Source organism: Theropithecus gelada, chromosome 19 (genome assembly GCF_003255815.1).
Source record: "Theropithecus gelada isolate Dixy chromosome 19, Tgel_1.0, whole genome shotgun sequence".
Taxonomy (NCBI): Eukaryota; Metazoa; Chordata; class Mammalia; order Primates; family Cercopithecidae; genus Theropithecus; species Theropithecus gelada.
The window spans coordinates 11,699,169-11,705,770 of NC_037687.1; the positions used below are offsets into that span (position 1 = coordinate 11,699,169).

At 45.6% G+C, this 6,602-nt stretch overlaps 1 protein-coding gene across 1 annotated transcript in view; it reads left to right on the plus strand.

Annotated features, from left to right (window-relative positions):
* Positions 1-6,602, plus strand: part of LOC112611850 (zinc finger protein 136) — a 520,810-nt gene that overhangs the window by 311,459 nt on the left and 202,749 nt on the right. The gene's annotated exons all lie outside the window — the stretch shown is intronic.

Here is a 6,602-nt window from a genome sequence, read left to right on the forward strand (position 1 = left end):
GACCACAAGTCATAAATGACTGTGGGATGTATGAGAATTACAAGTCACATTAGTAAGAAGAGAAAAATTTTGGTCATGGTTATGATTTGAAATATGTTTTCTTTTATCACATTTAGAAATGTAGTTATAAAATGTTCTCTTTTTTTGTCGTGATCCATCATGGTCACTGAGGAGCGTTGTCTCATATGCCCGGTGTGTGACTTCTGTCTCTCCAGTGGTAAAACACTTGGCCTTGGCTAGACACAGTGGCTCACGCCTGTAATCCCAGCACATTGGGAGGCTGAGGCAGGTGGATCACCTGACGTCAGTGGTTTGAGACCAGCCTGACCAATGTGATGAAACCCCATCTCCACTAAAAATACAAAAATTAGCCGGGTGTGGTGGCATGCTTCTTTTTTTTTTTTTTTTTTTTTTTTTTTTTTGGCATGCTTCTGTAATCCTAGCTAGTCAGGAGGCTGAGACAGGAGAATCACTTGAATCCAGGGGGAGGGCAGAGGTTGCAGTGGGCCAAGGTGGCACCATTGCACTACTGCGTGGGTAAAAAGAGTGGAACTCCGTCTCAAGAAAAAAGACTTGGCCTTGTGGTGAGGGGAGGTCAGCTCTAGACTCCTGGTCCTGTTTTTGCCTTACTTATTCTCTAAAGACTAAAATATTTCCTGAAATGTATTGGCATTGTTTACTAAAAAGTACCTTAGTTAAAATGTACACGTTCATTTATGCCTTATAAAGCTATATTTTTTCAAATTGCTTTACTGAGACATAGGAGGGTAATAAATTTGTGTAAATATTCTAAATACAAGCCTTTCTTTCTCTGATAATGTGCTGTTGATGCTAACTTGTCAACAGCCTGCTTATCTCAGCAGTGTAAAGTTAACAGCAACGTGGAAAAGTGACTTTTATATATTATTCAATGGCGTAGAACAATTCAATCACTTAAGGTACCAATGAAGCTTCTCTTCAGAAACCCTTATTTTAAAAAAACCCTAAGGTCAAAATCAGGCACCAAAGGGTTCAGCATCAATCGCTGACCAAACCCTATTTGTGTTTGGAGATGACATACCCAGTCCCAGATAATGTATCCACATCAGTGAAGGGTGGAATCATTGATTGTCAGATCACACAAAGTGACTCACAGCAGGGAAGACAGGGCAGTGGCAGAGATGGTGGCACCTGACCAGGTGCAGTGGCTCACACCTGTAATCCCAGCACTTTGGGAGGCTGCGGCGGGTGGATCACTTGAGGTCAGGAGTTCAAGACCAGCCTGGCCAACATGGTGAAACCCCATCTCTACTAAAAATACAAAAATTAGATGGGCATCATGGTGTGTGCCTGTAATTCCAGCTACTCAGGAGGTTGAGACAGGAGAATTGTTTGAGCCTGGGAGGCGGGATGTTACACTGAACTGAGAATAGGCCATTGCACTCTCCAGCCTGATGAGCAGAGTGAGACTCCATCACAAAAAAATAAAAATAAATTTAAAAAACAGGTGGGTGCACCTGGATCTAACCCCCGTCTCATCCTTCTGCCTTGAAGGCCAAATGCACCCTGATACTTTTCACCGAAGAGTAGAAACACCACCATCCACTTGACCCCAAATGTGACTTTCCACAGGATGCAAGCACAGTGTTGGAATGGCCAATGACAGTAACAATAGAAGTGCAGGGTGAGGGTGATGAACAGGACACACTGGAGAGCCTGACATTGGTCTAGACTATGGGAGTGTCTTGATCTTTCACAAAGAGCCAAGTAGCAACCCAGAGAGACATTGGAGCACAGTCCCAAAGGGTGTTCATATGCCAGGAAGGCCACTGATTTTGGAAGGCAGTGATGTTAGTGCCTGTTGGAGTCCTGATCCTTCATAACATATGCTTTTCTGCATCTGGTTAGACAAGGAAATCTGCAATTTTTGACTTTCAGCATTTAGAAATAAGTTATTTTAGCAGTCCACACACGTCGTTTATTCTGAACTAACTTGAGACACACAGCTACAGATAGGGAATATCATGAGTATTTCCAAGACTAAAACTCTTCGTGAAGTCAGTGGGACCCTCTCATGGGAGGGTTTTAAGACCACAATCAAAAAAGTGGGGAAACATTAGAGTGGAAAGAGGGCAGCAGAAGGTCAGGGGCCTTCCCCAGAGGCCTAACACACCCAACGTTACCCTGGATGAGAACAAATACATACCATAACACCACACTCTCTTCAATGTATAACAGAGAAAATGAAACGAATTCAAACTAAGCTTTCAGAATTCCACATTATACAATTAATAAGGTTTTAATATTACTCTGTGTTGATGTTAAGGAATTATTAAATATGAACAACATTTTCTGGTTATATATGGAAAATACCTTGATTCATGAGATATGAAAATACTCATTTTTAGATATGCATGATTTACTTTTGTGCTTTTTTTATAAAACAAGGTGGAAAAACAGGAAAAAAATTTCAGATCAAGGAAGTTAAGCAGATTAATAGGAGAAAAGTTATACAAATTTAACATGTATATATGGGAGCCTTCAGAATAAAGACCCACCCATCAATAAGACAAAAACTTGTATACCATTCCGGGATAGGAACAAATGCAGATGTGGCATGGCCAAAAAAATCCCAGGTTTGATGGGTAAGTCAGATTTAATAGCAAGACAGATTCTGCAAGAGGAAAGGAAGAAAGCTTGGCTAGCAAAGCGGACCTTGTTGTGTAGATGAAGGCTCCCTCGAGAGAGAATAGGTGGGAAATTCTCCTTTTCAGACTTTCATTTAGAATTTTAAGTAATAGACACAGGATTATGCTATGTTGCCCCAGCTGCTCTCTAATTCTTTGTCTGAAGCAATTCTCCCAAAGTGCTGGGATTCCAGGCATGAGCCATCATGCTCAGACAGGGTTTGTCCCCTTATAAAGAATTATTCATTGCTGAGCACAGTGGCTCACATCCGTAATCTCAACAATTTGGGAGGCCAAGGCAGGAGGATCACTTGAGCCCAGGAGCTCAAGACCAGCCGCAGCAACATGACGATTCCCTCTCTATACACAAAATACAAAAAATTAGCTGGTTATGGTGGCACGTACCTGTACTCCCAGCTATCCAGGAGGCTGAGGCAGAAGGATAACCGAAGCCTGGGAGGTTGATGCTGCAGTGAGCTGTGATTGCGCCACTGTACTCCTGCCTGGACAATTGAGTGAGAGCCTTTGTTAAAAAACAAAAAAAAGTGTTCATCTATTGCAGCTTCAGATTTTTTAAATGAATTGTAAATTGTGTTTTCATTACAATTGGAAAGATAAGAAAATTTTGCACAGAAAAGCCCAGATAAAGACAGATTTCAGGAAAAAATCTTTTGTCTTACATAGCGTTAGTTTCAAAATTCTTATTTTTTTCTTTTTTTGAGATAAAGTTTTGCTCTTGTTGCCCAGGCTGGAATGCAGTGGCGCAATCTTGGCTCACTGCAACTTCTGCCTCCCACGTTCAAGCAATTCTCCTGCCTCAGCCTCCTGAGTAGCTGGGACTACAGGCGCATGCCACCATGCCTGGCTAATTTTTGTACTTTTGGTAGAGATAGGGTTTCGCCATGTTGGCCAGGATGGTCTGGAACTCCTGACCTCAGGTTATCCACCCACCTAGGCCTCCCAGAGTGCTGGGATTACAGACGTGAGCCACCGCGTCTGGCCAAAAACGTGAACTTTCTACTTTGGGTACCACCATTTTGGCGGGCATCAGATCCTCCATGCCCGAGCTCTGTGGGTGCTGCTGCCTCTCTCCACCTCGGGCACCACATCCCAGGACCCCAATCCCACCGCCTGGCTTGAGCTTTAGAGCAGCTGCTGCTGCAGGGCCCTCAGCTGCCACCACCAACGTCGCGATTTAGAAGTTTTTTAATGCATTTAAATATCTTAGAATGTGTCTTCCCCATTTTATACACACAATCATGAGGAGAGCAGGGACTCTATTGGTGTATTATTCACATAGTGGGATTGAGGGTGTTTGTCTCATGAAACTAATCAATGGAGTGGGAAGCAGCTGAATAACCTGCAGGGGGCAGCAGAGCCCGAGGCCAGTGTGGAGCCTGCAAAGGAAGGGAAAGGAAGCTCCTTGGGGTTTCCGGGGCACCCTGCCTTCCCCTGCAGGTGGCCTCCAGCTGCCCAGAACAGCTGCAGAGAGTGGATTCTGAGAAGCTGCAGGGCCCTGGAAAGCAGGAGACCTACATGCAGGTGTGCTTGGGGGTTCCATCCTTTCTGAGGTTGCCCCTCTGAAGCCTGGGGCCGTTTCCTGGGAAGTGTTTTGGTTTTGACATGCATAGAGTGGCTGGGGTCAGACTGTCATTGTTACATATGAAGAAAATCTGTGAAGGTCAACCTCAGTGAGACTTGTTTGGTTTGTCTTATAACAAAGGGCCTATGAAGTTGACAGTTTATGTAGGTCAGAAGATTAAATTGTCACCAGGTGAGAGTTTCCTGCTGAGGAAAATGAAGATCTGGAAGGAGAGGGCATTTCTATACTGTGAGGGGGTGGGGGTGGGCAGCGGGGAGAGCGAAGATGAGGAAGCCTTGGCCTTACCTCATCTCCATTTCTGGCTCCCTGGAGGACATCTGCTTCTCCCTCCTGGTGCAGTCATTCTCGGCCTGGTCTGGGTTCCCCTCCTGCTCTGAGCCAAAAGGGGTGGCTTTATGGGGGCAATAAGCTCCTGGTGTCTGCCCTAAAGGTTTGCTGAAAACTCATTGACATGAGGCAGTTGGATTAACTCTGAAAAGGCATACAAATTTATTTAGAGTGTACGTGCAGGAACCTTCAGAATGAAACCCCCCCAACAACAACACGGAAAAGCTTATATACCATCCTGAGGACAGCAAAGAATGCGGACTCAGCATGGCCCAAAAATCCCAGGTTATGTTGGCAAATCGGATTTAGTGGCAAGATATCTTCTGACAGAGGGAAAGAAAGGGGCTTGACTAGCAAAGATGGACTGTTGTATAAATGAAGCCTCTCACAAAGAAAAGAGAAATGCTTCTTTTCCAACTTTTTAACATTTTTCTTTTTATTTGGGTATTTAAATAATAAAGATGGGCGTCTCCCTGTGTTGACCAGGCCTTCAACTCCTTGCTTTAAGGCAGGGATGTCCAATCTTTTGCCTTCCCTGGGCCACATTGGAAGAAGAATTGTCTTGGGCCACACATAAAACACACTAACACTAATGACAGCTGATGAGCCAAAAAAAAAAAAAAGAAAAGAAAAAAATCGCAAAAAAATCTTTTTTTAAAAAAAATCCGGTATCTCACTGTCGCCCATGCTGGAGTGCAGTGGCGTGATCTTGGCTCACTGCAGCCTCTGCTTCCGGGTCCCAGCGATTCTCCTGTCTCAGCTTCCTGAGTACCTGGAACTGCAGACGCCTGCCACCACACCTGGCTAATTTTTGTATTTTTAGTAGAGACGGGGTTTCACCATATTGGCCAGGCTGGTCTCGAACTCCTGACCTTGTAATCTGCCCGCCTCGGCCTCCCAAAGTGCTGGGATTACAGGAGTGAGCCACGGTGCACGGCAGAAAATCGCAAAAAGAAATCTAATATTTTAAGAAAGTTTACTAATTTGTGTTGGGCTCTATTCAAAGCCGTCCTTGGCCCGCATGCCATAGGTTGGACAAGCTTGCTTTAAGAGATCCTCCAACCTCGGCCTCCGAAATTGCTGGGATTGGAGCCGTGAGTCACGGCTTCCTGCCTGTGTTCAGGTTTTAAAGATATCAGACCCTGCATCTCTACTAGTTCCGGTGAAGGGAAATAAGCAGGAAGGGGGCCATGGCTTCGTTAACGGATATTCTCGCAGATGCACATTTTCCTCCCAGAGGCACCTTTGCAAGACCACTCTGTTGGCCAAGCGGCCACGATTTCAAAATATGTCAAAGGAGTGACCGGGCGCGGTGGCTCACGCCTGTAATCCTAGCACTATGGGAGGCCGGGGTGGATCGCTTGAGCTCATGAGTTCGAAACCAGCCTGGCTGAAACCCCATCTCTACTAAAAATACAAAAATTAGCAGGGTTGGTGGAGCACGCCTGTAGTCCCAGCTACTAGGGAGGCTGAGACAGTAAAATCGCTTGAACCCAGGAGATGGAGATTGCCGTGAGCCAGGACAGCGCCACGGCACTCCAGCGTGGATGACAAAGTGAGACCCAGTCTCAAAAAAAGAAAAAAAAAAAGTCAAAGAAATATATTTTGGGGTAAAAAAAATTTAATTTCCTTCACCTCTATTGGACTCTTGAGGCTGGAATTCCCTACACACATTTGTGACCCTTTGCAGGGCGAAGGAGCCCACTGAGTGAAAAAGACAACAGTGTCCCTTGTAGAAATTAGGAGCAAGTTTGGCTGAAATGCCAATATCCGAAGGGCAGGGAGCTGAAACTGAGCTCATTTAGAGAACCTGCGGCTGGAACAGGACCCACCTTCTCTGCAGGGCCCTGTTACCCAGGGCTTCTGCTGTCACTCAGGGCTGAGGGGGCGGGGCAGGATGCTCTATCCAATCGGGGTGCTGGGGCGGGGCCCTGCCAGCTGTTATCCGCCGGAAGGCGGGCGCCAAGTTGCCGCTTTCCTAGTTCGTTGCCTGCTAACGGCGACCT